Here is a 7,500-nt window from a genome sequence, read left to right as displayed (position 1 = left end):
GGGGTAGACCTGTTGTCCCGGGCCCCTTGGGTAGACCTGTTGTCCCAGGCTCCTTGGGGTAGACCTGATGTCCGGGGCCTCCGGGGTAGACCAGTTGTCCCGGGCCCCTGGGGTAGACCAGTTGTCCCGGGCCCCTGGGGTAGACCTGTTGTCCCAGGCTCCTTGGGGTAGACCTGATGTCCGGGGCCACCGGGGTAGACCTGATGTCCGGGGCCTCCGGGGTAGACCTGATGTCCGGGGCCTCCGGGGTAGACCAGTTGTCCCGGGCCACCGGGGTAGACCTGTTGTCCCAGGCTCCTTGGGGTAGACCTGATGTCCGGGGCCACCGGGGTAGACCTGATGTCCGGGGCCTCCGGGGTAGACCTGATGTCCGGGGCCTCCGGGGTAGACCAGTTGTCCCGGGCCACCGGGGTAGACCTGTTGTCCCAGGCTCCTTGGGGTAGACCTGATGTCCGGGGCCACCGGGGTAGACCTGATGTCCGGGGCCTCCGGGGTAGACCTGTTGTCCCGGGCCCCTTGGGTAGACCTGTTGTCCCAGGCTCCTTGGGGTAGACCTGATGTCCGGGGCCTCCGGGGTAGACCAGTTGTCCCGGGCCCCTGGGGTAGACCAGTTGTCCCGGGCCCCTGGGGTAGACCTGTTGTCCCAGGCTCCTTGGGGTAGACCTGATGTCCGGGGCCACCGGGGTAGACCTGATGTCCGGGGCCTCCGGGGTAGACCTGATGTCCGGGGCCTCCGGGGTAGACCAGTTGTCCCGGGCCACCGGGGTAGACCTGTTGTCCCAGGCTCCTTGGGGTAGACCTGATGTCCGGGGCCACCGGGGTAGACCTGATGTCCGGGGCCTCCGGGGTAGACCTGATGTCCGGGGCCTCCGGGGTAGACCAGTTGTCCCGGGCCACCGGGGTAGACCTGTTGTCCCAGGCTCCTTGGGGTAGACCTGATGTCCGGGGCCACCGGGGTAGACCTGATGTCCGGGGCCTCCGGGGTAGACCTGTTGTCCCGGGCCCCTTGGGTAGACCTGTTGTCCCAGGCTCCTTGGGGTAGACCTGATGTCCGGGGCCACCGGGGTAGACCTGATGTCCGGGGCCTCCGGGGTAGACCAGTTGTCCCGGGCCACCGGGGTAGACCTGTTGTCCCAGGCTCCTTGGGGTAGACCTGATGTCCCAGGCTTCGGGGTAGACCTGTTGTCCCAGGCCTTCAGGGTAGACCTGTTGTCCCGGGCCGCCGGGGTAGACCTGTTGTCCTAGGCTTCGGGGTAGACCTGTTGTCCCGGGCCGCCGGGGTAGACCCGTTGTCCCGGGCCGCCGGGGTAGACCTGATGTCCCAGGCTTCGGGGTAGACCTGATGTCCGGGGCCTCCGGGGTAGACCTGTTGTCCCGGGCCCCTTGGGTAGACCTGTTGTCCCAGGCTCCTTGGGGTAGACCTGATGTCCGGGGCCACCGGGGTAGACCTGATGTCCGGGGCCTCCGGGGTAGACCAGTTGTCCCGGGCCACCGGGGTAGACCTGTTGTCCCAGGCTCCTTGGGGTAGACCTGATGTCCCAGGCTTCGGGGTAGACCTGTTGTCCCAGGCCTTCAGGGTAGACCTGTTGTCCCGGGCCGCCGGGGTAGACCTGTTGTCCTAGGCTTCGGGGTAGACCTGTTGTCCCGGGCCGCCGGGGTAGACCCGTTGTCCCGGGCCGCCGGGGTAGACCTGATGTCCCAGGCTTCGGGGTAGACCTGATGGCCGAGGCCCCTAGGGTAGACCTGTTGTCCCGGGCCTCCGGGGTAGACCTGTTGTCCCAGGCCCCTTGGGGTAGACCTGATGTCCTAAGCTTCGGGGTAGACCTGATGGCCGAGGCCCCTTGGGTAGACCTGTTGTCCCAGGCCCCTTGGGGTAGACCTGTTGTCCCGGGCCGCCGGGGTAGACCTGTTGTCCCGGGCCTCCGGGCTAGACCTGTTGTCCCGGGCCGCCGGGGTAGACCTGTTGTCCTAGGCTTCGGGGTAGACCTGATGGCCGAGGCCCCTAGGGTAGACCTGTTGTCCCAGGCCTCCGGGGTAGACCTGTTGTCCTAGGCTTCGGGGTAGACCTGATGTCCTAGGCTTCGGGGTAGACCTGATGGCCGAGGCCCCTTGGGTAGACCTGTTGTCCCAGGCCCCTTGGGGTAGACCTGATGTCCTAGGCTTCGGGGTAGACCTGATGTCCTAGGCTTCCGGGGTAGACCTGTTGTCCCGGGCCTCCGGGGTAGACCTGTTGTCCCAGGCTTCGGGGTAGACCTGATGGCCGAGGCCCCTAGGGTAGACCTGTTGTCCCGGGCCGCCGGGCTAGACCTGTTGTCCCGGGCCTCCGGGGTAGACCTGTTGTCCCAGGCCCGGGGTAGACCTGTTGTCCCGGGCCGCCGGGGTAGACCTGACGTCCTAGGCTTCGGGGTAGACCTGTTGTCCCAGGCCCCTTGGGGTAGACCTGATGTCCTAGGCTTCGGGGTAGACCTGATGGCCGAGGCCCCTAGGCTAGACCTGTTGTCCCGGGCCGCCGGGCTAGACCTGTTGTCCCGGGCCGCCGGGGCAGACCTGTTGTCCCAGGCCCCTTGGGTAGACCTGTTGTCCCGGGCCGGCCTTGGCCTACGGCAGCCTGGGCCTCCGGGGTAGACCTGACAGCCGAGGCCCGGGGTAGACCTGTTGTCCTAGGCTTCGGGGTAGACCTGTTGTCCCGGGCCTCCGGGGTAGACCTGTTGTCCCGCGCCGCCGGGGTAGACCTGTTGTCCCAGGCCCCTTGGGTAGACCTGTTGTCCCGGGCCCCTTGGGGTAGACCTGTTGTCCCGGGCCGCCGGGGTAGACCTGATGTCCTGCGCTTCCGGGGTAGACCTGATAGCCCAGGCCCCTTGGGGTAGACCTTTTGTCCCAGGCCCTGGGGGTAGACCTGTTGTCCCCGGGCGGGCCCTCGCCTACGGCAGCCCGGCCCCTTGGCTAGACCTGTTGTCCCAGGCCCCTAGGGTAGACCTGTTGTCCCAGGCTCTTGGCTAGACCTGTTGTCCCGGGCCGGCCTTGGCCTACGGCAGCCTAGCAAGCGGCAAAAGGATGCAGACAGCGCCGGGGAGGCTGATGGGGGAGGGCGGGGCGCCCCCAACCGCCCATGGCCGGCTGCGCTTGCCACAGAGCGGGCAGGGCCAGGGGCCGGGGCAGGGCCAGGGAGAGAGGGCACGCCAGAGCGTGAATGCCTATGGGCGGGCCGGCGGGCGGCTGCGCGCGCGCGGGTGGCAGGGGGCCGGGTGGAGGTGGCTGGGGAGGGGTTGGCGAGGGGGCGGGGATGGTTGGCCGCGCCTTCCTTTCACGCGCAGCGGTGTGGTAGCCTGCAGGCGTGGCCGTGCGTTAGGGTTAGGGTTAGGGTTAGTTGGGGGGGGGGGGGGGGGGTTAGGGTTAGGGTTAGGGTTAGGGTTAGTGGGGGGGGGGGTTAGGGTTAGGGTTAGGGTTAGGGTTAGTGGGGGGGGGGTTAGGGGGTTAGGGTTAGGGTTAGGGTTAGGGGGGGGGGGGTTAGGGTTAGGGTTAGGGTTAGGGTTAGGGTTAGGGTTAGGGTTAGTGGGGGGCGGGGGGAGTTAGGGTTAGTGTTAGGGTTAGGGTTAGTCGGGGGCGGGGGGAGTTAGGGTTAGGGTTAGGGTTAGTTGGGGGGGGGGGGTGCGTGTCACTGTTTCTGTCTCTGTGCGGACCAGGGCCGGTGGCTTCGTGCCGGCCCCGGGCGCCTCGGCACCGAGTCCCCACGGCCCCCTAGAGTCACGTCGAGGGCCCAAGACCTCTGCGGACCGTGAAACAACCCGCCCGAAAGCTACACACAGCGCCTGTGTGCTGGCGGTGGTGCCGGCGGCCGCCGTCGCCTCTACCGGCGGGCGGGGCGGGGCGGGGCGGGGAGGGGAGGGGAGGGGCGCGGCGGGGCGAGCCGCATCGGGGCCAGGGGGGCCGGCCTGGGTAGGTTCCACCCCAGGAGGGCGTGGCGGGGCAGGGCGGGGGGTGGGTGGTGGGGGCGCTGTTTGGCCAGGTCAGCGTGTCAGCAGGCAGAGCACCGGCCTCGGCTTGCCCGTCGGCTCGGCTGGGGGCGCTTCCGATACGAAAGAAAAAGAAATCAAATGGGTCCATTTTTGGGTTGGTTTGCTTTCCCGGATAAGTTTCTCGTTCCAAGCAAATAGAAGAGCCATTCTTTCAGGAAAGGAGAAAAGAAAAAGGGGCGGGGCGGGGGGGGGCCCGGGGGGGTGGGGGACAACCCAAGAAAACCCAAATCCAAACCACAAGCCCCCCAACCCCCCCAAAAAAAACAACCTCAAAAATCAGTATCAGAGAAAGCCAAAGCAACTGGAAAAAACCCCCAAAAAACCCCCAAAACAGCCCCCCCCCCCCCCCCCCCCAGAAAAACAAAACAAAACAAAATACCAAAGCAAACCCAAACCAAATCCCCCCAAAGAACAACAACAAAAAAATGGAAAACATGTCATGGTCTTGAAAGGGGGGGGTGGGGTTGGGGTTCATTGTGTGGGACGGGGGATCGATCGAGCCATCTGGCTCCGGGGTGTTATGAGGCTGTGAGCTTCGCCCGGCTCCGGGGTCGCTGGGCACGGCGAGGTGCCCGGGCGGCGGGCGACAACAGGGGGACAGCAGGTCTACCATGGATCCGAGCCGGACCGGGCTAATCAGGTCTACCCCGGCGGCGGCTGGGGACATCAGGTCTACCCCGGCTCCGGCCGGGGACATCAGGTCTACCCCGGCTGCGGCCGGGGACAACAGGTCTACCCCGGCTCCGCCCGGGGACATCAGGTCTACCCCGGCTGCGGCCGGGGACAACAGGTCTACCCCGGCTCCGCCCGGGGACATCAGGTCTACCCCGGCTCCGCCCGGGGACATCAGGTCTACCCCGGCTGCGGCCGGGGACAACAGGTCTACCCCGGCTCCGGTCGGGGACATCAGGTCTACCCCGGCTGCGGCCGGGGACATCAGGTCTACCCCGGCTGCGGCCGGGGACATCAGGTCTACCCCGGCTCCGGTCGGGGACATCAGGTCTACCCCGGCTCCGGTCGGGGACATCAGGTCTACCCCGGCTGCGGCCGGGGACAACAGGTCTACCCCGGCTCCGCCCGGGGACATCAGGTCTACCCCGGCTGCGGCCGGGGACAACAGGTCTACCCCGGCTCCGGTCGGGGACATCAGGTCTACCCCGGCTCCGCCCGGGGACATCAGGTCTACCCCGGCTCCGGCCGGGGACATCAGGTCTACCCCGGCACCGCCCGGGGACATCAGGTCTACCCCGGCTGCGGCCGGGGACATCAGGTCTACCCCGGCTCCGCCCGGGGACATCAGGTCTACCCCGGCTCCGGCCGGGGACATCAGGTCTACCCCGGCACCGCCCGGGGACATCAGGTCTACCCCGGCTGCGGCCGGGGACAACAGGTCTACCCCGGCTGCGGCCGGGGACATCAGGTCTACCCCGGCTGCGGCCGGGGACATCAGGTCTACCCCGGCTGCGGCCGGGGACATCAGGTCTACCCCGGCTGCGGCCGGGGACATCAGGTCTACCCCGGCTCCGCCCGGGGACAACAGGTCTACCTCCGCTGCGGCCGGGGACAACAGGTCTACCCCGGCTCCGCCCGGGGACATCAGGTCTACCCCGGCTCCGCCCGGGGACATCAGGTCTACCCCGGCTGCGGCCGGGGACATCAGGTCTACCCCGGCTCCGGCCGGGGACATCAGGTCTACCCCGGCTGCGGCCGGGGACAACAGGTCTACCCCGGCTCCGGCCGGGGACATCAGGTCTACCTCCGCTGCGGCCGGGGACATCAGGTCTACCCCGGCTCCGGTCGGGGACAACAGGTCTACCCCGGCTGCGGCCGGGGACATCAGGTCTACCCCGGCTGCGGCCGGGGACATCAGGTCTACCCCGGCTCCGGCCGGGGACATCAGGTCTACCCCGGCTCCGGTCGGGGACATCAGGTCTACCCCGGCTCCGGCCGGGGACAACAGGTCTACCCCGGCTCCGGCCGGGGACAACAGGTCTACCCCGGCTCCGGACGGGGACATCAGGTCTACCCCGGCTCCGGCCCGGGACATCAGGTCTACCTCCGCTGTGGCCGGGGACATCAGGTCTACCCCGGCTCCGGTCGGGGACAACAGGTCTACCCCGGCTCCGGCCGGGGACATCAGGTCTACCCCGGCTGCGGCCGGGGACATCAGGTCTACCATGGCTCCGGCCGGGGACATCAGGTCTACCCCGGCTCCGGTCGGGGACATCAGGTCTACCCCGGCTCCGGCCGGGGACAACAGGTCTACCCCGGCTCCGGCCGGGGACAACAGGTCTACCCCGGCTCCGGCCGGGGACATCAGGTCTACCCCGGCTCCGGTCGGGGACATCAGGTCTACCCCCGCTGCGGCCGGGGACATCAGGTCTACCCCGGCTCCGCCCGGGGACATCAGGTCTACCCCGGCTCCGCCCGGGGACATCAGGTCTACCCCGGCTGCGGCCGGGGACAACAGGTCTACCCCGGCTCCGGTCGGGGACATCAGGTCTACCCCGGCTCCGGCCGGGGACAACAGGTCTCCCTCCGCTGTGGCCGGGGACATCAGGTCTACCCCGGCTCCGGTCGGGGACAACAGGTCTACCCCGGCTCCGGCCGGGGACATCAGGTCTACCCCGGCTGCGGCCGGGGACATCAGGTCTACCCCGGCTCCGGCCGGGGACAACAGGTCTACCCCGGCTGCGGCCGGGGACATCACGTCTACCCCGGCTCCGGTCGGGGACATCAGGTCTACCCCGGCTCCGGTCGGGGACAACAGGTCTACCCCGGCTCCGCCCGGGGACAACAGGTCTACCCCGGCTCCGCCCGGGGACAACAGGTCTACCCCGGCTCCGGTCGGGGACATCAGGTCTACCTCGCTCCGGGGTCCGCCGGGGGCCGGCCTTGCCCCCTGGTGGCGGGCGCCGGCCGGGGACATCAGGTCTACCTCGCTCCGGCGGGACTTAGTGCAATTTCGGCGCCGGCCGGGTAGACCTGTTGTCCCGGCCGTCTGCGGAAGTTCACCAAGGGGTCGCTGTTGTCGGCCGCCTCCGACTGCGTCATGGTAGGAGGCGGCCTGCGTTGGCGCCCCTCCCCGGTCGAGCTGCATTGGTCCTCTTGGAGGCCTGGCCGGCTTTGGACTCGTCTGTCCGTCTTATGGGAGCGAGGTGACGGGCCGCATCCCCGCAGGTTGACCCCGTACCTGCGTCCGAGGCGGAGCGGAGCGGCCGCGCGTGCGGTCGCCAGGGCCAAGCGAGTGCCGCCTAGCCGGGACGAAGCGCGCGTGCCTTTGTGTCCCGGCTCCCGTCCTTCCCAGGGAAAAGTGGGTCCAGTTGGCGAGGCGAGAGAGAAGGGGCCGCGCGAAAGAGCCGGATCCGCGGAGGCGAGAGAGAAGGGCCGCGCAAGAGCGGATCCGGAGAAGGCCGAGAGAGAGAGCAAGAAGGGGGCGAAAGACGATCCGAGAAAGCTGCTCGCCGGCCCCGAGGCGGGGAGA

The sequence above is a fragment of the Agelaius phoeniceus genome, unplaced genomic scaffold (assembly GCF_051311805.1).
Source record: "Agelaius phoeniceus isolate bAgePho1 unplaced genomic scaffold, bAgePho1.hap1 Scaffold_109, whole genome shotgun sequence".
Lineage (NCBI taxonomy): Eukaryota > Metazoa > Chordata > Aves > Passeriformes > Icteridae > Agelaius > Agelaius phoeniceus.
Note: the sequence above shows the minus strand (reverse complement) of the source record.